Source organism: Felis catus, chromosome F1 (assembly GCF_018350175.1).
Source record: "Felis catus isolate Fca126 chromosome F1, F.catus_Fca126_mat1.0, whole genome shotgun sequence".
Lineage (NCBI taxonomy): Eukaryota > Metazoa > Chordata > Mammalia > Carnivora > Felidae > Felis > Felis catus.
In genome coordinates this window covers 52830090-52857559 of record NC_058384.1, presented here as the reverse complement: position 1 = coordinate 52857559, position 27470 = coordinate 52830090, and the positions used below count along the sequence as shown (strand labels likewise).

The following is a 27470-nucleotide window of genomic DNA, read 5'->3' as shown; positions in this document are numbered from 1 at the left end:
ATATGAAAAAGACAATCCCTGTACTCAGGCAGGTCAAGGGGAATAGCGGAGACTAATTCATAATTACAAAGGCTATTGAAATATGATGACAGAGATGACCATAGATTTCAGGGGCTTAAAAAAAGGCATCCAGCACAGGTGACAGTGGCATAGGGAGCAGCAGAAAAATGACGGAGGGCTCCTGGGGGACCTGCTGTCTGAATTGCACAAGTATCAATCTGTATTGATGTCTTCAAGTACAAGTTAACACAAAAATAAGTAAGAGAAAGGAAAGGAGGCAAGAAAGGGAAAGGGAATATTAGAGGCAGGAAATAGCATTGATAAGAAAAATCAAGGTGTGTGTGGAGCTGTTGGCAATTCCATGTAAATAGAACGACCAGAGTGAATATGTGAGGGGTAACAGAAAAAGCTGGAGAGGTAATTATGGGCCAGGAAGATCAAACTTCTTTGAAGAGAACTTTCCTTGATTTTTTTCCATGTTCAAAATTTCTTAAATTCGAAAGACACACTTCAACATAGAATAATGGATCTTCAAGGTATATGTGAAGCAATTCTTGTATTGATGGCCATGGCATAACCTCTATAAATTACCTTCTTTCTTCTCTTTGAAATTCTCCACCATTTTTAATCTTCTCCTTTTATTTACTCTCAGAGATGTTGACCTTCAGGAATGAAGAGTGTCTTGGGATTTGAGGATTTAAATGTTGTGAAGTGCCCCCCCCATCTGAATCAGGGCTACACCTAACCATGTAGCCCTTTAGACCCTATTTTAAAAACTGCATATGCCTATGAATTTGCATATGCCATATTTAGAGAGCATGAAAATTATTACCTTAACCCATTTTCCTTTCTCCCAAAGATGCCAACGAATAGGTCACCAGAGAGACTGTGAGGTGAAGGGAATCAGGCTCTCAGATGGGTTTCTCAAGTCACCAGCTTTTAGTTCACCTAACTCAGGTGTCAAATGTGACATCTGTCTTTAAGCGATCTCTTATAAGCATATATCATGAAACTAACAGCAGTATGGTCTTGAGCAAGGCAGTTAAGCTCTGGAGATTTCAGGATATTCTTTAATAAAATGAAACAAATGTTAAGTATATATAAAATAGTGCACTACCCTCTCCTGAAACTCCAGGAGTATATTTGAAGACCTGTGATGGATTTTTTTTTCCAAATTTAAAATTTCTTTGTGAGTTAAGTATTTTAAAATATTCAATATTTTTTAACATTCATACATGCACATTTTGTATTGTAGTTCTAATTCACCTGAGCAAGCTTCAAGTACACTACTAAAATTATGTTTTTTTTAATGAACTGTGCTTTAAATCTTGTTACAATATTAGTTTAACTGCATTTAAAAATATTAATTTAGTTGTCACACTTAGAGGAATATGTACTCACAATATTTTTTCCAGTTTTTAGGTCTTAGTACTTTAGAAATGCTGAATTAAAATTAAAGGGAAAGAAATCTAAATCCTTCATTGATTTGACCTAAGAAGACTCCCAAAGATTTGCCTTCACATATACCAGAAAAGCATCTCATATTTTTCATACAGAAACTAATCAGGAAATGATTCAGGTACATGGAGTCTTATATGAACTTTGAAAATGCTGAAAAATTGATTTTTGCTTTTGAACACCAATGTCCTTGAAAAAAATAATTTCCATTTTTTGTTTATCTTTTCACATGAAATAATAATTTTAGACATTTTCCTGGTCCCTCCTGTTCATTTTGGCAAAGAATGGAACTTAAGGTCATCCTCATAAATTTCCTCAGGGACCTAACATATATAATCACTGTCAAGGTATTTTGATAGATGACAGTTTGGAAAGATTAAGTGATTCATCTAATGTGACACGATGAAGTCCCTATGCAGAGCTGAGAATGGAATTCAGATCACTGGGGTAATCATTAAGAAATCTCTATCTTTTATTTCAAAATGGAATTTCATGTTCCCAGAGAATTAAAACATGGATTATAAGCCATCTGTTGAATATAGGTTGTTTGGTTGATACTGGGATCCACCTCCTAGATTTTTCTAATAGAATATGAACACTCATTCTTTATTTTTAGTCAAATCAAACACAGTAATATTCATTATAATGTTTTCTTAATACGATAGACATTCATTGCTGACTAAATGCTATCTAGGTAGTAAGAAACCTTTCTCCCGAAGACACGGTTTCAGGCTCCACCTCCCTGCAGCCTCTGCCTCTGTCCATCTTACCAATTTCTGCTAACGCCTGCTGTAGTATATTTAACTATTCCCAAGACCTTGGCCCTTGGATCTTCAGAATGGTATCCTCTTTACCTCTGCCTCTTCAGCTCTTGCTTAGCTCCGGACATATCCTTCATGCCAAATAAAAGTATGTTGAAAATCTAGAAAATCTGGGAAAACAATGAGGCAATAAAGCATTTCACTAAGTATATAACTGAAATAACCAAATTTAACATTTTGTTTAATTTCAAACATTTAAGGTTTTTTAATTCTAATACATGAAAATATGTTATTTTGTCATCTAGCCATAGTACCGACTTTGCTATCTTTATATGTATGTCTATAGAATTATGAAGTAAAATACAACCAGATTCCAACAAGAATGTGTCAACCCTTTCAATTAAAAATTAACAATTTAAGGGGCACCTGGGTGGCTCAGTCGGTTAAGCATCGACTCTTGACTTGAATGCAGGTTATGAACTCATGGTTTGTGAGATCAAGCCTCTCACTGGGCTCTGTGCTGTTAGCCCGCTTGAGAATCTCTCTCTTCCTCTCTCTCGCTTACACTCTTTCTCTCTCAAAATAAGTAAATCAACTTAAAAAATAAATAAAAATAAAAATTAACAATTTATCATAAACAATTATTTCTCTGTATAAATTTTAAATGGTAATGGCTACACAGATTTGGTTGAATGCAGTTTATTAGTTTGAAATTAGGTTTTCCAGATATTTAACATTATAAACTAATGGTGATGAACATGGACATGAATGGATTGCCTTTTTCAGGACTATTGGCATGTAGCTGGTACTTAATACATTTGTTGAATCCATTAATGAGTGATAAAAAGTAGTAATTCTACCTTTTTTGTTTTAGAAAACAATGAACTGAGATCATATTGAAACTACTTAATAAACATGTCTGAAAAGCTCTTAAGAATATTTTTAATTTGATTTCTATGGCAAAGTACTTGTCAAATTTCACAGGAACCAGGGAAACAACAAAAAAAAAGATTATTTGCAATTTCTTTGATTATATGTTCTTCATTTTATCAAAAAGCAAAAAAGAGACTATATATTTTATAGATAGATTTCTAGGTAGTCTCTATGCTAGTTTTTTTTTTTAATTTTTAATGTTTATTTATTTTTGAGACAAACAGAGCATGAGTGGGGGAGGGGCAGAGAGAGAGGGAGACACAGAATCTGAAACAGGCTCCAGGCTCCGAGCTGTCAGCACAGAGCCCGATGCAGGGCTCAAACAAACTGTGAGATCATGACCTGAGCTGAAGTTGGACACTAAACTGACTGAGCCACCCAGGTGCCCTGGTCTCTATGCTATTTGTAATGATGTAGCAAAAGAAGAGTTAAAGGTATAGGGTGACTTTCCTAAGTGTAACCTGGAAGATTTCTTTTTAAATTATTTTTTAATTTTCTCTTTCTGCTGGGTCAGTTAGCAGGTAGTGGAAAAATTTTCTCAACATTCATAATTCTAACCTCTAAGTTGAGAATAGGGACCTTCCCTGGTCAATTTAATGTCTTGGGTTAGTGTTTAAAGCACTTAATTGGTTAATTATTCAAATACAGTTTTATTTATTACGTGCCAAATGACTAGGTGTCGTGCTTGCCTAGAACTGCTCGTTTACTCATTTGAACATATTTAAGGAACTCCCACGATGTGTCAGGCCCTCACCTCTGCCTGCTGATTTCATAACTATCTCCTGAAAAACTTACATAGTGTTAATGCTATATTTTAATGGGGGAAAAGAGACATAAAATGAGTATGCTTGATAGTAATTTTACATTAAATGGAAATTGATATCACAATTCATGTTAATCCTGTCAGTATTGTATCCACCATAAGTTTTGCCTCTTTTTTATTTTTTCAAAACAAATTTTCATTCAGGTCTTCATAGAGTACGAGGAGAAATTGTCACTACGGGAGCAGCCGAGTGGTCAGCACTGTGCACAGACAGCACGATCCTTTGGGAAGACCAATTACAGGAACAAACCGTCCTACTTTAACATGGCTTACTCTACCCCAACTGTTTGTTAGCTGTCTACCTGATATTTAAAAACAAAACAAAACAAAACAAATCAGAAAACATGACAAGTAAGTACTCTGGATCTTTCTGTACATGGTATTACTTGGGGTTTCTTAAAGTGTTTTTGCCTCAAAGGGAATTTCCATAGATTTTAGTGGTTTTCCAGTAAATGATGACATTTTTGAAAGATACTGGACATCTCAATAGAGTTGCAGATGAAATGGGAGTGACCACCTTTCGTATAATGATGCACACACAAGAAAGAGGACTCTAACCTTCAAAGATAAAAGCTGAGAGTTGAGATAATTGAAGTCTAAAACATTTTCAAGGATGCGTATACTGTGACTTCAGATTTCTTTATTTGATGTCTAATTACCAGAGTAAGGGTCACCTTTCACACTTGAAAGGGATTATAAACATATGAAAGTCTTTTCCCAGAAAGGTGATGTTGAAAATAGACATACAAGAAGAATTGAGATAAATTAATTGATGGCGGGTGTGCGTCGGGCTGTCAAAGAAAGTTAGAGATCTTGAGTGTAACATTTTGAGAAACCACTTACTGGAATGCTTAAATGATTGATCTGCTCCAGGATGACATTTTTCTCATATTTTTACACTTTTACTGGTAATAGAGACGTTTAATGTTTCTTGTCAATTTGTTCCAATAATTGTGTGGCTGCAAATTATTCATTTCATTGCCAGAAAGTCATAACCCTAGTTTTTTTCCTCCTAAATCCTAAAGCAGCTCTTCAAGGAGCCCAAAGACCCTGCATGGAGCAGCTGCAAGGGCCTCTTTCTTGGATTAATGTGGGGGAGGTAACCTCTGCCCTGGGCCGTTAGCTTTTTGAAGGAAGTTGACACGTCCTCCTCTTTGGATAAAGAGTGTGAACAGATTTTTTTTTCAGAAGATGCTCCAAGCACACTGATCTGTGCCTTATTCGGAGTGTTTTCTGTTTTCTCTCCATCTTTAGTCTTTGTCCAGCCCTTTGACTTTTATATTCTAGATGCTCATAGACATAAGATTTATGCCACATCATTTTTTGTGTGTATTATTTCTACTCTTGGTAATAATGTTCTTTATATGCATATATGTATGCACATGTCACTGTGGTAACATTCTTTAATGGAGAACCTGTCTTGACCGACTAAATGAGTTTATCTCTGTGTACCTTTCTTTCCATCCATATTGCAAATTCCTCCATGGAGGAAAATCTCTTATAGGTCTAGCACTCTCTTATAGGAATAGTTCCTGAAGGGATATTGAATTCATCAAGAAAGCGAAATATAGATTTTGTTATGTCTCACTTCTGTGACTTTCACCAGACCACAAATGATTTCTGTGTTTGAGCTTTAACATCTTTATAATTAAATTATAAATTATGTGGTTTCCAAAATCCCTTTCTCCTCCTTAAATTTTATGACACTGTTACTCTAAGGAAATTCCAAATTATACATATTACATTGTGATCAGGAAGGAAAACTCTGGGAGAAGGAAAGTTGGTGGGTAGAAATGGAGGTAAATTAATGAAAATGTGTTATTGCATAATATAAAATCAATATACCTCTAAAAGACTTTCATGCTCATGTTATTGCCCAAGAAGGGGGAATTGGAAAACTTTTTGTGGGACAGGATCTTGAAATCTTTGATAAGAAAAAAAAAAGTTTTCTGTCTCACAAGATCAATACATTCAGGTGGAATTTTCTTCTTCAGTATGATTTTGCCATTGGCTGTAGCTATATTAATGAATTAGACATTGCTTATGTATTTATTGATTAATTTAACCTAGAGATGGTTGTGGGGTCCATTTTTCTTTCACTCCAAAACTCACAGATGACAACCAATATTGAAGGTCAAAGTGTAAGCATTTATCATGTGACAAATGTAGACTGAATCGTAAGAGAGACCTGGTATAGTGAGAAGAAAGTAGACCAGAAAGGGAAGGCCCAGGTCATACCAGGTCATATCCACGTTCTATCAGATAATGGCTGCATTATCTTTGGAAAGCTAAGTAACAGTCTGGGCTTCTGTCTTCTTGTCTGTTAAATGATGATAAAAATGTCTATTTCATAGTGTTATTCTGAGAAGCAAATGCTACATCAAAAAAGCTTAGCCAAGTGCTTATCATGTGGCAAATACACAGTAATTAGTGGTTTAAAAACAAATTAAGAAAGGAATCAAGTTTTTAATACAACGAATATCCAAAAGCAATGTCTCAATTCAGTTATGATTGGATTTTTGTATTTACTTTTTCTTGTATTTGTTGTCATCTGTATAATGGTGGCGTCTTTCTTTTCATGAAGTGATGGACTAATGCAGTCAGAAGGAATCTTCAGTGATGCTGCCCATGTTTCTGTGAAATGGAGGAAACTTTGAACTCAGCTTCAATGTGGAGGTTATGCTCCATCAAAATTGCAGGGGGAAAATAACCCTTTCCTATCAATTTGGTAAGAAAATAAGATATATTAATGACTAACTAAAATTCTTGAGAATTTATCACATCAGACACTATGCTCTTTATATGCATTATTTCATCAAATTCTCACAATAATCTTCCGAGTTAAGAAGGGGCACTCTGCCTCCTACAATGATGCAAGCCCTGCAGTTTTGAGAAGTTCAAGAATGACAACAGTTCACAAATCCAGGAAAAGGAGGCGAGCCAGGATTTGAATGCAGAGAGTCTGACACTGGCGTCTATGTACTTATGACTTTTCTATATTGACACTCCAGAAATTAGCCCCATGGCATCACTGATATCTAAAATTTAATTTTGCCTTTTCTGTGTCCCTAATCTATCAAAACTCAGACAAGTTAAATGACAGTACAGAGCCTGAATTTCCTAATCTATAAAGAGCAAACAATCGTATCTATTTTTAAGGTTGTCGTAATAAATAAAATAAAGAACATGAATACAAAATGCTTAGCAATCTAGCAGGTGTGTAGACTATGATAATTAAGACCATCATCTGAGAACCTGGACAGTGTCATATGCCCTTAAAAAGGGACAGAAAAAGGGAAATACAAATGGAGAATGAAGGCGCGAACATAAATGACTGCCATTGGGCATTTACCACAGTAAAGGGGCAAATAGCTATGTATCAATGTAGCTGATTGATATAATGGTCTATTTAAATATAATGTCTCTCTGTAAAATGTAATGTAATGTCTCTATATAAATATAATATTCATTTAAAAGCTGACCTTTGAGAATAAAGAAATTCTGATATTACATAACAATGATTTAAGTACTTGATACAAGGGAATTCCTAAACTACCAAGAAGGTAATGAAACATTTTGAGACCCACAGAGTGCAGACAGTCAAACCTGGAAAATGGGAAATAAAAAGGTGATCTGGGCTAAGATAAAGACATTTTCATAGTCACATTTGGCCAAGTGGTTCTACCAAACCACCAAATGACAATATAAAAATTCATATCATGATTCCTGTATGGTATATATAATGCTATATAAACCAATAGGTACTCTGCTCTCTGACTAATTTTCATTGTGCTGATTCAGAACACATTCAGGTATTATTGTAATTTGATATATCGCTATGGAGTAGCCTCCAAGACCATCAACACTGTGAATATACCTATTATCCACAACTTTCAATGAGCTTTATTATTAAAGAAACCCAAGTGTAACAAGATTTCATATCTTGAGGCTGAATTAAGTGTTTCATAATATGTGCAACTCAAAAGCTAGGCTACAGCGAGACATGAACAAGTATCTCTAAAGAACCTTGATCTCTTTCTTTGCCAACAAAAGCAATGAATAACACCATCTGCCATGAGTCACTACTTAAAAGTAGTGGGATATTCAATATATATGTTTTGGTGCATGTCTTAGAAACACAGATAGTTGTTTTTTTCATAAATAATATATTTATTAAAAATCAGTGATTATTTTCTCATCAAAATTTAAATAAAAAGGGTGCCTGGGTGGCTTAGTTAGTCAAGTGACCTACTCTTGATTTCGTCTCAGATCTCATGGTTTGTGGGATCAAGCCCTGCATCAGGCTCTGCTCTGACAGCACGAAGCCTGCTTGGGATTCTCTCTCTCCCTCTCTCTCTGCCCCTCCCCTGCTCTCTCTCTCTCTCTCTCTCTCTCTCTGTCTCTCACTCTCTCAAAATAAAGAAATAAATATTTTTTTTAAATTTTAAATTAAATCTATGAGTAACATATTTGAAACATTGATAACTTAAGATCTTGAGGTTATAGAAAAAAGTAAACTTTAATATGTTTTTATGAATTACAATGAAATTTCAGAAAAATGGGGTAGAGATCCAGATTCCCCTTAGAAGAATAAAGGATATGTTACATAAAGAAAGATCGAAAGAACCATGAATCTCTACATATTGTGATATATAGCTTACAGAATATATAGAGACTTAAGTGAAGAACAAATTCGTTCACTTATAGGAGTGAAATGAGTAATGAGATTAGGGGTGATTTTGAAACCAAAAAAAAAAGGAATTTAACATTTAGCAGGTTCTTCCCTCAGAGTGAAAATGTAGGAGAATCAAATACACATCTGTTACAGAGAACATCTTTCTTTATTAGCATGCACATCATTAATTAGGGAGATACTAACTTCAAGATAAAAGTTAATTAACTGTGAGATCAATACCTAATGCTGATTTCACTTTTTACATCTCTCTAACAGCACCAAACCAATTAAAAGCAGTTATGTTTTTGAGTAAAACTTATCAGACCAAAACCTCAGAGTGAATAGTTTCTGAGGCTCTCATCAAGATGGAAAAGGTGGTTGAGTTCGTAAAATTTGGGTGTTCACTAGTAGCTAAGCAAAGCTAAGAAGACTATATGAAAAGGCAAGTTATTTGAGTGTATAAATATTATATCCTTTAAAAATTTGTCACAAATAACATCATTCAGTACTTCATAATGTTGTATATAGATAGACTTTCAGTCAAGTTTATTCTGTTCATATCATGGTCAGGATTCTTTTTTCAGGAGCATATAGATGACATCTTCCTCTCATCGAGGTGAAGAATTCTCACATTTAAAGTGAGTGCTGTAAAGTTGTTGAGGAGATTTCTTATTTTCTAGTGAAGAAAGACTTTGGTCCAATCTTGGGTCTGTATCAGAAGGAGTTGGAGTATCTTATACAATGCTTTTTAATCTACTTGGCAGGAATTTCAGTTATGGGAACTTTATTCCAGAGACAGTGGCATCAGGGAAGTATCTGTTTATTGGCATCATCCAATACCCATGTCCTAAGTGTCTATTAAAGAATATTGATGTTAGAGGCCAAACATTAACCATCCTGAAACCTAGCATGAACCCGAAGTGTAAAATGTACTTAAAATCATTCACTTGCCTTATTTCTCTCCCTCTGAACCAAGGACTTGGCATTCTTCCCCCAAAGCACAGTATCTGTGTTTTCATAATGACTTTTCTTTGTTCCGAGCTAATTGCTTTAGAAATGCTGTTACATTTTGCATTTTTATGGTCCTCTTGATATAGACCTGAGTTAATACATGGAAGGCACTTAGAAGACTGTCTATCACATGGTAAGCACTTAATACATGTATACTATATAATATATATAAGATTATTATTATTATTATGTTTTAAACTTTTCATTGATTAGTTCATAACAACCTATGTAAGATGGGGTATGTAACATTGGATACATGGGGAGCTGGGCACTGGACATGCAACAGAATTTAAACATATAGGGTATCTGAAAAGCTGGTGACTGCAGCAAAGTTTGAATCTTCCAGGATCTTTCCATAAAAATAGAACATAAAGAGAGAAAAATCAAAGACCACCAGACACTATTTAAAACCAAACTAGTTGGCAAAAGCATCTGGAGACACAGAAACATAAGGACTGGGATAATTATTAAACATTAACTATATATTTACCTGTAGAACTAAGATATAAGTGCTTTAGTAAAGAGAGCAGAATGTGAAGGTTCTATTCTCTAACAAGCTAACATGAATTGGGCGGAATAAGAGATGTTCACAAAAGGCAGAATGAGTTTGCTAATTGCCTTGTAAATGTATTCGTTATTAAACAAAAAAATGATAATTTTAATCTGTTTTCACACACGTATTTGAAATAACAGATGTAGGAAATGAGTACGATTGGCTGATAACCTCACAAAGAGTCAAACCAACTTGATGAGCCCTTTGATGATGAACACGATGCGTCACCTTGAAGAGGCATACTGAGATAGGTGAGGTCGTGTGTGCTCTTTCTTCAAAAGGTTGTGCAGCACCTTCAGTCGTTAGTCCAATAAATAATCATCAAGCCCCAATACCATACTGGGCACAATTATGGGGACTGGATACAATGGCTTGAACAAAACAAAAGAAACGAGCAATAAGAAACCAACCTGTCCCTATACCCATGGAACGTACAGTAAGATAGAAAATGTTGTCACTAATCAAATAATCTTGCAAATAGATGTCTTATCACTCTGTGATGAGTGGAGAGGTGTATGGTGCTATGAGAATAAATAATAGGAGAACTACACCTAGTCTAGGGTAAAAAGAATAGATTGTCTGGAAAGAAGGTGATATTTGAACTAAAATATGAATGCTGAATCGCTTTAAGGAGGCATTAGCAGGGCGGGGCAGGGAGGAGGCAGCAGTAGGGGGCAGGAGAGTATTTCAGAGCAGCAGAGAGAGCCTTTGAAGAGGTTCTGAGTTACAAAGGAGAATGGGACACCAGTATGTGATGGCCTCAGAGTAAAGAGGGTAGGAAAAGAGAAGAGCCAGAACAGGGAAGGGTAACTATGTAGTTTATTGTCAAACTGGATCGCGTTTGAGATTAAAAGGGAAGCACTACCAATGATTATACTGAAACAACAGGTGGCCACTGGGTCCCTGAGTCACCCTAATTATAGGCTGTGATAAGAAGAGGTCTGTATGCAGAGAGTGATGGAATTGTTGGAAGGATTTTAAGCAGAGGTTTACATTTTGGCCACTGCAGTGTGGAGAGTGGGTTATAATGAGGCGGGTGTGCATGTGGAGAGACTACAAATTAGCATGCTTGTTTCCCACAGATCAACTGAAAGGCAGTTTCTGTTGCTGTTATTTTTTGTTTGTTACATTGTTATATTCCCTCCTGTTGCATGTAGAGAACCTGGCCTAAAATCACACTAGGAGTTTCCTTTTCTTTCAATGATTGGAGTTGAGTTGAGAAATGCTACTTTCTATGTCCATAACTGAAGTATCTAGAGATCAAGATAGGACTGACAAAAGGTGATTATATTTAGAATTACTATAGCATAATCTGTTTTCTCTCTGTCTACATACATACACAAACACACACATATACACAGAGACATATAAATCCCTGCATATACATGTCTCTCTCTCTTTCACACACGCAAACACACACACACACACACACACACACACACACACACACACACATGCACACACACACAATTTCATTCATTGTATATTTAACAAACTACTAAAAAGCAGTAAAGATCCTATTCAGTGAGTTAACCGTCCCATGGAGAGGGGTCTTCCACTCTGTAAGTATAACCTTCAAAATACTGGTGGATTTGGACTTTTTCTCAAGAAGAAATTTTCATTAAGTTTAAATAGTAAAACATTAATTAAAGCATAAATGGAAGTAAGAAAAAATTTTTAGAAGGTAAACAATGTAAGAATACCAAATGATGAATTTTTTTAAACCTATCTCAAATCCATCTGTATATAAAATTTTGTATCCTGCTTCCTTTCAACTTAACATTATATCATAATTAAGACTATCACCTTTCGCAAATAAAACATATAGGATGCTCTATTAAGTTTGAATTTCAGATGGACTGATTTTTGTGTGTGTGTGTGTAAGTATGTCTAAAATATTGCAAGGGAAATAGTTTTACTGAAAAAATTGTTGCTTATCTGGAATTCAAATTTAACTGGATGCTCCATGTATTATCTGCCAATGTTAATTATAAACATTTTCCTTTTAAGTGTAATCTTCACAGACTATTATTATAAATAAATTATGCCAAACACTTTAATGCAGGAAAAATGTCTCAGTTTTAAAGAGCATATCTTTGAACAGATTCACAGAAGTGAACTTCCCAGGTTGGATTAAATATATGCCCAACCCCAAATTTATTTTATAGAAGTATTATGGGCTCTAGTTTCTTTTCCTTATTTATGTAGTTATTTATTTAGGTAGGTAGGTAATTAGTTAGTGCAAATGTTGAATTTGTATCATTATTGCTGAGATTCCAATCGTTTTTTGTTTGCTTGTTTGTTTGTTTGTTTGTTTGTTTTTTTACATCAGTAGTTCAGACTCTCCTTAGAGAATTTATCCTTGGATGGCAGTCCAGATTTTTCTAAAGCCTTACTGGAAGTCTTAGATGTTTCAGTGAAGGAGATTTCTGGACAGGTTAGATACACATTTCTCTGGATTCCCTATATTCTACTACTGTGCTCAGCTTATCAGCAAACAATCAGTGATATTATCCCAGCCTCCCTTTCCTTCTTTGTCTTTTCCTTTATCGTCCTTCAAGTTTTGCCCTTATATTTTGCCTTTTGCATTTACCAAGTACCTGTACGATAAATGCCTATTCAGTCAGAGTCTTTGGGACTTCCCAATCCTGATTTTTGTACTCTGGGCTGGGTGACCTTAGTCAGACTACTTGCATTCTCTGAACTTTGGTTTCTTCATCTAGGATAATTGTATGGCAGGATACCTGTCATGATAAAATGAGAACGGTTCGGGGAAGACACCTGATGTGTCAGATACAGGTAAGTGCTCAATATATTCCTAAGAATGCTAATGTCAACATGAGGACTAACTGACCCAGGCAAAGCTCTCTGAGAGGCAACAGATGTTTATGTGTAACAAGGTCCATGTTACTGTTAACAGCTAAACCTTATTTTCTCCATTTCACTGTATTTCTCCAGAGGGTGCATTTTCTTAAATGCCTGCCGTGACTTCCATAGTATCAGGGAAGGGCTGCTTTGGTTTCTGATGCTACAGTTCTCTGCCTTGCTCCCACTCCCAATTCATATTGAAGCCATTCCAGAAGGACCATGGTGTCAAGGCGTGTTTTATGAGCTTCTGGCTTTGAGGCTGACTGAATAACTTGCTGACAGTACCTGAGCAGAAAACAACTCCCTCACTAGAGAACAGTTAAACACTTCCCTGGTCACAGCAGTGGCTCCGGATTTTAGTGTCTAATCGCTTTTACACCACTGTCCGATAGCCTCATTCCCATTGACCCACTCACACTTCTATTCATTAATTATTAATCAATACATATTAAGTACCTCCCGGAGTCTAATGCCAAGTGGCTTTAATGAATCTTACAATCAGAAAAAGAGATCTACTGTTACTTAATATGCTTCCTGCAGCCACAGAAATAAATGAGGCATTGCATGGTGGCAGTTCACTGATACCTGGAACATCTATTTGTCAGCTCTTTTAAATGTATTTTGGTTCATGGTGACAGTACCTATTTTCAAAGCATTTTTAATCAGCGGTCTAGGTATAGATGCCAAGTAAACAAATGCAATAAATCAAATATTCCTTCCAAATTTACAACTCCCATCTCAGGCTCAGCTTGTTAGTGTCATCAAATGCTGTTCAACCTCAGGCACCACTCTCTCTGGAGCCTTCTTGCCTGGACTCCTGGTATAACTTGCTCCCATTTCCTCAGACTTCTGGTTAATTCACTGCTATTCAAAGGCTTTATCACTGGGTGGCACCCTCCACCTTATTTGGATTTCCTTTCCTCGCCAGTGTAATCGCCTGCTGGTCTAAAACCAGGGTCTGGCCCCAGATGTCCATGTTTGGAATCCAGGCTTTGAAATTTATTTGGCTCCGTGATCATGGACAACTTAGGTAATGTCTCATCATCAAAATGAGGATAACTGTAGTAACTACCTAGTAGGATTCTCGTGAGAATTTAAAAAGTTAAAGTACTTAGAAGAGGGCCTGGCAAATTATATCCAGTAAAGTTTGTTTATTATTTTTATTATCATATTCAGGATAGTACAGTAGCACCTGGGAATACAAACATGAATAAGCCACAGAATTTAAGAAACAGACAAAAACCCGATAACACAGATGAGAAAAACTCATGACGGCAATGATAACAGAGAACTAAGCTGAGTGTTTGCTGCCGACTTGTGGTTGTCGTCCAGTAATAAATAATTTTCAATCATTTATTGAAAACCAGGCACCTAGGGGTGCCTGGGTGGTTCACTTGGTTAAGTATCTGACTCTTGATTTTGACTCAGGTCATGATCTCACAGTCGTGAGATAAAGCCCCATGTTGGGCTCATGCTGGGCATGGAGGCTGCTTGGGATTCTCTCTCTCCCTCTCTCTCTCTGCCCCTACACTGCTTGCCCTCTGTCTCTCTCAAAACAAATAAATAAACATTTAACAAAAAAATAAAGCCTAAAAATATAGGTACCTGAGTTAGTTCCTTAAAAATATTACTTCATGTGTCCTTTCCAAGAGCTGAGTAAAGTAAATGTTTATGCCCATTTTCCAGATAAGGAAACTGAGCCTAATAGAAGTTAGATCATTTGCATAAGGTCATCCATCCTATAAATGGAAGATCCCAGATTTAAATCCAGCGTCCTTTTAATCTGAAACTCTTTCTACTGTGTACCTTTTGCTCTGCCATCTTTTTATTTTCTTTTTCTTTAAAAAAAATTTTTTTAACGTTTATTACTTATTTTTGAGAGAGAGAGACAGAATGTGAGCGGGGGAGGGACAGGGAGAGAGAGGGAGACAGAATCCAAAGCAGGCTTCAGGCTCCGAGCTGTCAGCAAAGAACACAATACAGGGCTCAAACCCAGGAACCTTGAGATCACGATCTGAGCGGAAGTCTGACACTTAACTGGCTGAGCCACCCAGGCGCCCATCTCTCTTTATATTCTATCTCAGCTGTTACTGGTTAAAATTTGAACACCTACTTCTCAATATGTTCCTATATTCTGGAAGAGCTTGGGTTGCCTGTGACACCTAATGAGAAAATCATAAACATGTCTGCAGATCGAGCCCCTTCTTCTTTTCTGAGGTGAATGCTGAGCCCACAGAGCTGCCAGTCCCTCACGGACCTCCTTACATTTTCTGTGACAGTCCCCTCGTGTCTGACAGGTCTATCAGCATTTCCGCAGCTGCTTGCGCTGATAAAGCTTCCCGAACACACACACCAGACAGACATCGCTTGGTGACCTGTTCACGAGGGCACTCGGAGAAGGAGGTCTAGGCTGGAGGGACGGTGTCCCGTAGAGGGCTCCACATGGCGCAGCAACTGCAAGGTTCAAACAGGGCAGGGGAGACGTGGGGGCAAACGTTTTCTCTTGAAATGTCTGGAGGAACTTACTAATCCCAAGAATTTGGTACTGAAAGAAGTGAATTTAAATTACAACGGAAATATTAGGTAATAAAGCTGTTTTTGCTCTTGTTCCGTTTCACACAAGATGTAGACCTGATGACATGAAACGAAGGAGCCCGAAGAATTTCAAAATTATTCCCTTTAAGGATTACAAGCATTTAGGGGTGCCTGGGTGGCTCGGTCGGTTAAACATCTGACCCCTGATCTAGGTGCAGGCCACGACTGAGCCCTGTGTCTGCTTCTGCCGAGCCTGCTTGGGATTCTCTCCCCATCTCTCTCACTCTCTCTCTTTCTGCCCCTCCCTTGCTTGCATGTGCATGCACGCGCTCGCTCTCTCTCTCTCTCTCTCTCTTTCTCTCTCTCTCTCTCAAAATTAAAAACTTAAAAAAAAAAGAATTAGAAGCATTTATGCATCATCACTTTTCAATATCTTTCCTAATGTGGAATATTAGCCAAATATTTTCTTACTGTTTTTCAGGATGTATATGAAGACTGAAGAAGCTTTGAAATACAAAAGTGGTGGGGCACCTGGGTGGCTCAGTCAGTTACGCATCTGACTTTGATTTTGGCTCAGGTCCGGATCTCATCGTTTGTGAGATCGAGCCCCACGTCCAGCTCCGTGCTGAGCGTGGAGCCTGCTTGGGATTCTCTGTGTCCCTCCCTCTGCCCCTCCCCCGCATGCTCGCACGCTCTCTCTCTCTCTCCCTCTTTCTCAAATTAAATAAGTAAACTTAAAAAAAATTAAAACAAACTATAAGATACAAAGGTGGTGGATCTACATGGTGTGATTGCAAGTGTCTAAGAAGCCCTCCCCTCAAGTTCACGGTAACTTTAAACACACACACACCCTCATATCCCACACCCTGCAAAAACAGACATACAGACATGCACACACATCCCTAACATACACAGACACAGACACACGCATATATGGACATGCCACACCCTCATACTCTTCAAACACAAACCCAGACACTTGACCCTCCCACCAATGAGAGGAGGGGCAGGCAGGGGCAAGAGGCCTGGAAGAGCAAGGATAACATTTGCTGAAAACTGAAATTATATTGTAGGCATTTCAGTACAAACTTGATGTTTTTGACTTTTGTGCATTTAAATTCAGAACGACCTGAAATAGCTCACATTTGAAACTGCTATGTGTCAAATATTCTTTAGTGTGAATGTGCTTCTGATCATTTCCGGAGAGCAGGTTTTGATAGACAAACTGCACATACTGAGGGCCTAAGGCGAAAGGCGAAATGAGAACAGGGCAAAGAGAGAGGTTGCTGGGGTGTCTGAAACAAAGTCAGCTAACACAGCGATTTGTCCTGGGGTCGGTGCTGAGTGAAAACCTGTAGACACCACTGAGAGCTGTCCACAGGAATACACCAAACATCATCCAGAAAATACTGTAGCTCAAGAGCATTTTTCTTTCTTTCTTTTTTTTTTTTTAAATGTTTATTTATTATTGAGAGACAGAGACACAGAACATGAGCAGGGGAGGGGCAGAGACAGGGTGAGACACAGAATCTGAAACAGGCTCCAGGCTCTGAGCTGTCAGCACAGAGCCCAACTCGGGGCTCAAACCCACGAACCGTGAGATCATGACCTGAGCTGAAGTCGGTTGCCTAACCAACTGGGCTACCCAGGTGCCCCAAGAGCATTTTTCCACTTACATCAATGCGATGCTCGAAAGGTCACTTTGGTCTATATAAAACTAGGACTTATTGGCTACCGTGAAGTTAAATGAGACATTCTAGATCCCAAGTCTAGGCAATCATAAATCCCAAATTCTAAATTCTTCAATTTAATCCAAGGCTTAATATTTTTCATCTTTAAAAATACTACATGTGAATTAGTTTGTCTTTGAACTTGTATAGTTTAGTAAATTTTTTAATATTTGGGTAGAGACAGTTGGTGAAGAAATGCTAAAAAGTTTTGAGAAATTAAAAACAAAAGGTTATGATTAATGTAGACAGATGACCTGTTACAAACTTTAGCGTGGATTAGAAGGATGCATTATCACAGTGCCTTACGCATGGATGGCTCGATCTGGATATGTATGAAGATTTTAATTAACGAGATCATCATTAAGGAATAATATCTCCACTACTTCCTTTCTCTGGTTATAGATGTTATGACCTGAGCTTTCGGATGCCATCCTCCCTGATATTTTATTTTATTTTATTTTATTTTTTTTTTTTTTCAACGTTTATTTATTTTTGGGACAGAGAGAGACAGAGCATGAACGAGGGAGGGGCAGAGAGAGAGGGAGACACAGAATCGGAAACAGGCTCCAGGCTCCGAGCCATCAGCCCAGAGCCTGATGCGGGGCTCGAACTCCCGAACCGCGAGATCGTGACCTGGCTGAAGTCGGACGCTTAACCGACTGCGCCACCCAGGCGCCCCTCTCCCTGATATTTTAAATGTTGTTCCTAAGGAACAGTGGAAGGGAAAATATTTCTTTGACCACTCATTAGCTTGAAATTTACTTTCTCTTATCCATCTGATAAAGCCAACATCTGTTAATCTAGAGAGCATTCTTAGAAGGGCTATTTGTTCATTCATATATTTGGCTGCAGAAATGACTTAAAACAGGACAGATGGAGACCAAGTTTGGTCACAAAGTGCTTAACATTGGGCTATTATGTCTGCATTCATTGTGGACCATTGTGAGGTAGTTTTGAGTTTATGTTCATTAACTTTCACTACAGCAGAAGAAAAGAAAGAAACTAATATACCAACTCTGAGATCTATAAAATTATGGGGTTTTTGTAAGGTTGAGAACATTCTTATCTAATATGCATTCAAAAACTGCTTAGTGGAAATCAGTAAAGGAAAACATAGTGATGAGTAACTGTATACTACATTTGGCCAAAGTTTTTTTTTTCTTTTTCTTCCTAAATGTTTCACATCAGACTCTGCCTTTAGTTTTTATGATTGTGGAATTACTCTCTTTTCACACCCCAATTTTCTGGCTAATTCATATTACTCATCTGACTTTGCTTACAGTATATGTGGATGTCAACTCAAGAGAAAAATATTAAGAAGGGACATCTATCATAAAATGGCAACTTGTTAATGATTCCTAAATTAATGGATTGATTGATTGATTGATTTCACTTATTCAGTAGGCAAATATTTACTGAAGACTTACTCTGGGCCAGTTTCTATGATTGGAGATGATGCTAAAAACAAGACAGACAAAAATTTTCTCCTCAGTGCATCTTATACTGTAGCAGCAGAGACAGATTAGTAACTCCCGAATTTCCACTAAAATACCATAGAACCAGAGAAGAAGAACAATGAAAACTCATAACGTAGAACATTAAGACTTTAGGAAAATCAGCTTTGGAAGAAATTTTATTAAGTTTAAGGTTGATACAAAAAGAGAAAAAAGATTGTTCATTTCTATGCATCACTTCAGGAAATAGCAAGCTTGACTACCTACATTAAGACAGTTAAAACATTTCCTGCCTCTCCCATGCTATTTGTCCTTTGGCCCAAAGACCCCATGATCTACCAACCAGTGATCTGTGCAGACAACTTCTCACTGCTTCAGTGACGTTTCCACAAAAGTCAACTTCTGTTCAGTGACTGCCACTATTCTGCAGTAATTTGTCATGCAGAATAAAGGTGCTAAAAGTATTTTTTCAGTAACTTGGGGAACTGTGAGTAAAAAACAAAATTAGCACAAAACTACATGTTAACTGTGTATGCGACAAAAACAAAACCAAGAATCTGTAAATATTCCAATCCTTTCTCCTCCCCTACCTTCTAATGAGGAAGAATCCTCATTAGGATTCTTCAATCCTTCTTTGTGCGTGTTGGTTTGGAACATGATTGATGATGAAAACTTAGAAAAGACCATAGTGTTTGATTGTAGGTTAATATGCTGCAAGGAAGAAAAAGTAGCTTAAATGATGTTTCTCTTTCATGTCTCACTTCCAAGGTAAGGGCCCTGGACCTGATCGGCTGCCTTGCCATATTCAACTTAAGACTTCTGTCCCAGACTCTCCAGTGACCGGTATGATCCACACCATCTCTCAGATCTCAGGGAAAAATGGGTAAGCCCAGAATAGATTTTAGAGGTTTAACCAGGAAGTGGCATCACTTCAGCTTATACTAGCTTGGTTAGAACTTTGTCACATGTCCACACAAAGCTGCAAGGGAATCTAGAAGTGAGAACTCTGTCGGTGTGGTTATATACCCAGCTAAAACTCAAGAGTTCCATTTCTAAAGAAGGAAAGGATGTATATCAGGGAACAACTAGCAGTCTGTACCTTAACCCACCCCTATGACTACCTTAATAGCCATCTGTTTTCCTCTTACCACACCTAGAACCCACACAATCTCCTCCCTGGATAACAGTTCAAGCCTTATCCACTTACTACTTCTAAAATGCCAACCTCTTTGTTGGTTCTTTCCACTAAGTCAGTACATGGTTCTTGGTGTTTTGGTGACCTACAAACCAATAGATAAATTATCTTCTCCTTCTCTCTGCACATTAAAACAATAATGGAGAAAGAACAAGATAACTTCAATTAAAAATCTCATTCAGAAAAGCGAATAAAGAGAACACAGAGCAGGCACTTGCCCATAGCAATAATCAAATCCTGCTGAGCAAGTATTAGCATTGCAAAATGTGCTTGGTTAGTTCTTGTTCTGGTCTCCAGAGAAATTCCTTTGCCCATTTACTTCTCTGGTCCCTTTGTCCATTTTCCTTTATGGCCACGTTTGAAGCATGCATTGGAAAATGTGCCCTCCTTGAGGGCTGCACAGTTTGCACAGTTTGGGGGCACAGGAGTTGCTCTAGGAGTCAAACAATTACAGACATTTTAAACCAGGTTGTGCTTTCCCTGGCAATAAAAAGCCCTCCACAACTTGGTAGGTGTATTCAATTTGCTTTCCCGTCAGTTCCATGTGAAAGGAGCCATCAGTGCAAATTGTGTCTAGATAGAGGTTTTTTTTTTCTCTTTAGTGTTAATTTTTAATTATACTAATTACAGTGTTAATGCTGTAATTGTCATTAGGTAATTTATAGTTGGGTGTTGTTCGACCTGTGATGTTACTGAATTGTATTTTTATTCTGTTTTAAAAGTGGGTTTATTGTTGTAACAGCCTTGTAGAACAGGATGCTTGTCCAGGCGTCTCCTTTTTTTTTTTTTCTTTCTTCCAGCCTCATTGAGATATAATTGACATAAAGCATCGAGTAGGTTTAAGCTGTATTTCTGTTGATTTGACACACTTATATATTGCAAAATGATTCCATAGTATTAGTTAACACTCCCTCAATCCACGTTTACCATTTTTATTTCCGATCAACTCTACTAGTGACTTTGAAGTATACAACACTGTCCCGTTAATTATCATCACCAAACCGTATACTAAGTCTCCAGAGCTTCTTCATCTTATAATTGGAGGTTTGTACCCTTTGGCCAATATTTCCCCATTTCTCCCTAGATACAGTTCTGAAACCTAAAGTCTGTCGTTTATTGGTCCTGTGCTCAGTTTTACCCTCTCTCCAGCAACTTAGTATAAGGTTTCCTTTTATCCATATAAAGAACTATTTGCTTTGTTGGCATACAGTCTGCTTTCGACCTTATCACAACCAACTTCCAGGGCTCAACAATCCGTGTCCTGATCCACTGCTAAGTCAGTACCGTCTACTCTAGGGTGTGGAAGAGCGGCACACCGCTTCCGGTACAGATGTCTGTCTTGGATTGAACATAGTCTAAAGTTTAATAACATAGGGATCTTAGATCTAGCAGCTTAAGACAGACCTTTTTCCTCCTTCTCAAATAAATAGTTCGGAAGGAGGCAATTCAGAGCTTTTGGAGCAGTTTTTCCTTCTTTTACATGAAGCTTCCATTTTGAGGATCAAGGAACCAGTTCTCGCTGACACCTAGACAGAGGGAAGAGGGGAAAAGGACAGGGGAGGATGTACTCATTCCTTTTCAGAAGTGTGACCAAGAAGAAGCACATCTGCTCCCATCTCATTGGCTATAATTGAGCCACATGACCCCACAGAGCTACAAAGAACATGCAAAATGAAGTCCTTAGCCTTAGTCCACTAATGTGGACTAATGAAGTCCTTAGTCCTTAGCCACTAATATGGCTATTAGCTAGCAGGTGGAAATTCTGTTGCTAAAGAAAGTGGAGGTAAAGCTTGGTGGGCATCTGAACCACAGCCAGACTTCATAAAGAACAATCCTGAGTTACCATGAATAGAAATTCACAAAAATATTACTAGTTTTTGTCTCTGGTGGGAGAATCATGTATGATTTTCATTATATTCTCTATGATTTATTTAGACTTTGTCCACTTATTTATTTTAGCTCTCTGCTTTTTTATTTTTTTAATATTTTTTTAAATATTTTTTTTAACATTTATTCACTTTTGAGAGAGACAGAGCATGAGCAGGGGAGAGGCAGAGAGAGAGGGAGACACAGAATTTAAAGCAGGCTCCAGGCAGGGCTTGAACCCACAGACCTCGAGATCATGACCTGAGCCAAAGTCGGATGCTCAACCAACTGAGCCACCCAGGTGCCCCGGTAAATATTTCTAATGTATTTATTAATTTTGAAAGAGAAAGAGATGGAGCAAAGTGGGAGGGGTAGAGAGAGAGGGAGACACAGAATCCAAAGGAGGCCTCAGGCTCTAAGCTGTCAGCATAGAGCCTGATGTGGGGCTCGAACTCCTGAACAGAGAGATCATGGCCTCAGCCAAAGTCGACCGTTTAACAGACTGAGCCACTCAGGTGCCCCTAGCTCTCTACTTTTTAGATGTTTTGCAATGATCATTCCGCACTTGAATAACCCACAATTATTTAAAAAATTCAGTGAATGAAATCCCACAACGAAGCATTGTAAGAGGTGCTATAATACAAGTTGTCTGTAGATTTAGTGCATGAGATAAGCCTCCAAAGGACTCTGAAAGAGACACCCTCACAGGGAAGAGAGAGAGAGAGAGAGAGATCTCGTTGGCCAATGATGAAATTACTTTCTTTCTCTTGAAAAATGGTCCAGATTTTAAAGAGCCAGGCTGAGAGAGAAGGAGAAAAAGAGGAAGAGAAAGAATCAGCAACATAAAAAATTAAAAGTTTAAGCTTAGGGATCTGGAGACAGGAGTTTTTCTTGATTCACATATCAATAATTTAAATAATATTATTACATGTTATCAGTGTTATTATAGTAGAAATATTTTGATTATTTCCAGAAATCACGATAAGAGAGGGCAATTCCAGCTCAGTCATGCCCTATGAACATAATTACAACAGGAAATTGTGTAACATAATAATGGCATAAGCCCTTGATTTGAAATTGCCAAAAAGTGTGTTGTTAAATTAATGACAACAAAACTCAATGAATCTACAGGAAAATATGTTTTGGATTTAAACACTTGAAAAATTCCACTTATGTTTATACTATGAGAGTATTATTAAAACAAACATTCAGATGAGGCTAAGGGATCTTATAAAACAGTACTTTGGCATTCTTAGAGGTTTATCTCTTTGTACAGATCTCTTTGAGCAATATTAGCGCTCTAAAGAAAAACAAGTAGTGATTTAAAAAAGGAACATTTTGATCCTTGAAAAACTGTGACTAAATTTCCTTTTTTGGTAACTAACAAGGAGAATTTACTCTTACTATGCTAAACAACTAGAGTGAAATATAATTTGGATGTCTGGCAGGAGTTATGGCATAAGATGCTGGGAAGAACTGAATGGTCAAGCTGTTATGTCGTTCAGGTGGTCGGGAAGCCCATTCCATATCAGGAACAGAGATGTAGAGACACAACCTCTATTATGCTGCCTTTAATAAGCCTGAAATCTTATTACCCTCAGTGTTTTTGTCTTGTTTTTTTTTTTTTTTCAAAATTCATAATTGCCTTACCTTGGGCCAGGCATCTGCTCTTGTATCAGTCAGTTATGGCTGGAGGGACAGGACTCCGGGTCCTTGCGTATGAGGGCTTCCCCAAGAAGGGGGATCATTGAAAGTGAAACACTCACTGGTGTGTTAGCCGTACCATAAAATGGAAAGGAGGCTAATATTACCAATTCTGTGAGTTAAATTTCCTTTCAGCAGGATTTGCAAGATAATTAGTAATGACTGCTAAATACTATAAATGAAAGCATATCGATTTCTAGCAAATCATTACCAGAACTTTTTTCTCTGCTGTATTTCTTGTATTTTATGTACAATATAAGAGAGAAGTGAAGAGGCCTCATCTGATTGATTTAATTTCTTTGTTATATTGTTCTGATGGTTAGGAAAGATGGACAGTAAGGAGAGGAGGATATTTATAAATTTAGGTATTTTCATATTTGAGCAAGGGAGGATTATTTTAATGAACAGAAAATAATCAGTAAAAATAGACATTTTACTACAATTGATTCCTTGCCTATTTCTTAAGTTAGAATGTGAAAATTCTTGTCTGGTACCTGTATAAGCCAGTTATAGCATTTAGAATGTCACTTAGGAAATGAAAAATTTCCATTTATATGAAATCTTTATATCCTGCTGAAGAAACTTGAAAATGTCAATTTCATGCAGTACATCTGGGGAAAATCTGTCTAGGGCATAACACCTTAACTGTCACATAGCAATACCTTATCTGTGTAAATAGTAACAAAAACTTTGCAGAGATGCATTGTCTATTAAGACAGTAGGTGCTTAGGCATATGGCGATAGAGTCACTGGACTGTAGGTCCACTTGTGTAGATGAAATTCCATTGAGAGATGTTGACCAAGGGGTCAGTGGAATTACATTTCTAGTGACGAGATTTTTAAAAAGACGTTAGGATGATATGGTATTTTCGAACATTGTTTTCATAAATTGTTCCTTCTTCTACCACGTACTTTGGTCATGGGAGAGTGGAGCACATTAAACATAGTCACCTCAATAACATTTGCAAAAACAATTGTAAACGGAAGGCATCAGGAAAGGAAAAATATAGAAGGAACTGTCATTAGACAATACCCTGTCTCTCAAGTGAAACAGTCGTGCTGTAATGACATCAGAAATAGGAAGGGAGGGATGGTGAGGTGGGTCCAGTAAGAATAGATCCTTTCTTTAGTTACTTAGTGTAATATATAAATGTATATGGTTATACAAATTTTAAAGAACAACTTAATGAGCTGCCTGTATATCAAGTGGTGGGTAACTTTACACACTGTGTCTGCACTTTGGCCCCAAAGGGAAGAATTAAGATCTAGAATTAAAATCTTAGTTTTGATGACGACAACCGTCCTCTTCCTTGGATATAATTGGGGATGCTTCCAAATATGGTAGTTACCTTGGCAAATAAGAAGCAAGAGTATTACATTCATATATTTTTTCAAAGTATATACAGGGATGTGTAGATACGAAATAGTTCTTGGATTGACATAAAAGTACTATAGTCAGTATCATAAAGGTTTCGAAAAAATCTGTCAGGCTCTAGCATTATATTTGTTAATTTATTAAATATATATTAATTTTAATTTTGATTGTACATGTATGTATGTTTTCTTGCATAAAGAACTACATGCTTTCTATTCTGCTCTTTGGAATATTTATGTATGATTCAAGGGAAAAGTGTATCTTTGTTGAAATACATCTCATATTTATTTGTCTGAAAATAATATGTTTCAAGATAATGAAATTGCTATTGGAATCCAAAGAGGGGATATATTAAGCTTTAAGAAAAGCAACTGGTAAAGATTAAGTGGCCTCCCTAGCATCCCAGAACTAGGAAACAGTAGGTAAACATTTGACCCCAGGGCACGCTGGCTCTCAAGCCTGCTAAAATGCAAGATTCATAACTGCAAGGGCATTGCTGTGGTGCTCAACATTCCACCCTCAGTACCCATCACAGTATCTGGCCCTCAGTCAGGACCCAGAAAATAAAGAATGACTAAATAAATAGTCTAAACACTAATTTTAGTTTAAATAATCTGATTGAATAAAACTGACAAAGTTTCCAAAAGGAACTTTAGAAATGACCAAGGTTTGAGTTTGGTTGATTCACGCAGGAAGATTTTGGATAACAGGTAGAGCATGGAAAGAAATACGCTCATTTTTAAGATAGTTATTAAAACAGTGAGCACTGATGAAGGTATTCACAGTCTAGAATTCTAGATTGATGTGTTCTAGAGTCATCAATCAGGTCTAGAAATGATTGAGTTGTCATGTGAATACTGGTTGTATATTTTAATCTCAGAAATGACTTGATCTATCCATATCTGATTTATAAACAACCTCAACTGCTACTTTTAAGGAACACATGACCTATTAAGAATGTCCAACATGTTGAGAAGGTGAGATGGGCAGCAGTTTATGTCATTTTTGTTTTCCATCCTTGAAAGCCTCTGTCTCTGTCATAAGAGTGCAGAATATCTCCCAGGGAGATGATATAGCTGTTTCCATGGGCCCTATTTCTTTCACATCTGTCCATATCCCACGTCCTTGACCTTGATTACTTTCTTACCATGTTGCTCATCCATATATGCTTCAGATTAAAAAAATATATATTTTCCTGAATTTCTATTCAAGCCATCTAGTACCACAGTTCCTCATCTACATTAATTTTTCTATCCCTTTCCTGAGGGCTATAATCTTTTCACAGAAATCCAATTCAGTAATAGACATCTGGCCACTAACACATATACCTCACACATACCTCCTGCTTGCACCCATTTTGAACACCTTGAACACATTTAATCATTGTAACACTTTTCCGTTTTACCTCATTCTACCCTATTGAAACTATTTGTTTGAGTAAAATTGAAATTGGCCATGTTTTGGGGCCCTGTGTGTAAACATTCATTATCAACATTTGTAGCTTGGGCATTGCCTATCCCAATTACAATGATAGTGTCAAATAGCCTCCCTACTCATAATTTCTCTTTTAGGGAATTGGCTGTGTCCTGTGAAATCTGAGATCCAAGAATAACTTTATGTGGAAAACAAGTATTAACAGCTATTGAAAAACCCCTGCCCTAATGTTTAACCAAATAAGATGTTTTATTAGGATCTATATCTTTATGGCTTCTTTTTAACAGCTATAATAAACTCTTTCAAAGCAATATGCTACAAGAGATCAAAGAGCTATGCTCAATTAGAGTCGTTCCTTATTAGCCATAGTCAGAAAAGGAGTAGGAAATAAATCAAAGTGTGTCCGATATGTCCTTTAGCAGACTAAGAGAGTATTGTGTCACTGTGAAATGTAGCTTTAAGACAAATTAAAAGTCCTGTAAGCCCCAAAGCTCCTTCTGCCATAGCAGTGGACCTGCTATGGAGATCGTCTCAGGTTTAGATATCAGTGCCACCTCTGAGCTCTTCCTAAGAATCAAGAGATCAGAGATGAAAAGCATATCAACAGAGTCCTAGAACGCAGCCAGTTTGCTGTCACCAAAGAGACATACAGCATAAGTTGACTGTCGTGATTTCAGCTTGAACAAAATAACAGCAGATTTCTAAGCAGCTGTTGTATATTAGATGAAGTGGGGTTATCTAATACAGGAAGGGCAGAAAATGATTTAAACTCTGATTCACTGAAAACAACCTCACGTCATGAGGCATGTTGTGAAACCATAGCCGCAGACCGTGCCATACATGGCCTTGGTGGGTCGAGCTAATGTCTATAAAAGGGCTCAGAGAACCATGTTAATTATGCCACAGTTCTGTCTTCATCCTAGGCTTAACTGGCCAGTCATCTCTGCCTGCTTGCACTCTCTCAGGATATATATCCAGGCACTGCATTTATTGATTTTTCCCTTATATGTTACTATGTATCTACCTATCATTCTATGTACCTATCCTTCTATCTTTCCCATAACACATCTGTGACTTAATTTTATCATGATTTAT

At 37.3% G+C, this 27470-nt stretch overlaps 1 long non-coding RNA gene across 1 annotated transcript; it reads right to left on the bottom strand.

Annotated features, from left to right (window-relative positions):
• Positions 1-9641: 9641 nt before the first annotated feature.
• On the bottom strand, positions 9642-19272 carry LOC123382916. Its single transcript, XR_006592063.1, has 3 exons — positions 19145-19272; positions 10443-10585; positions 9642-9749 (listed from the first exon to the last, which is right to left on the bottom strand). It is a non-coding gene; the product is annotated as an uncharacterized LOC123382916 (long non-coding RNA).
• Positions 19273-27470: the final 8198 nt, after the last annotated feature.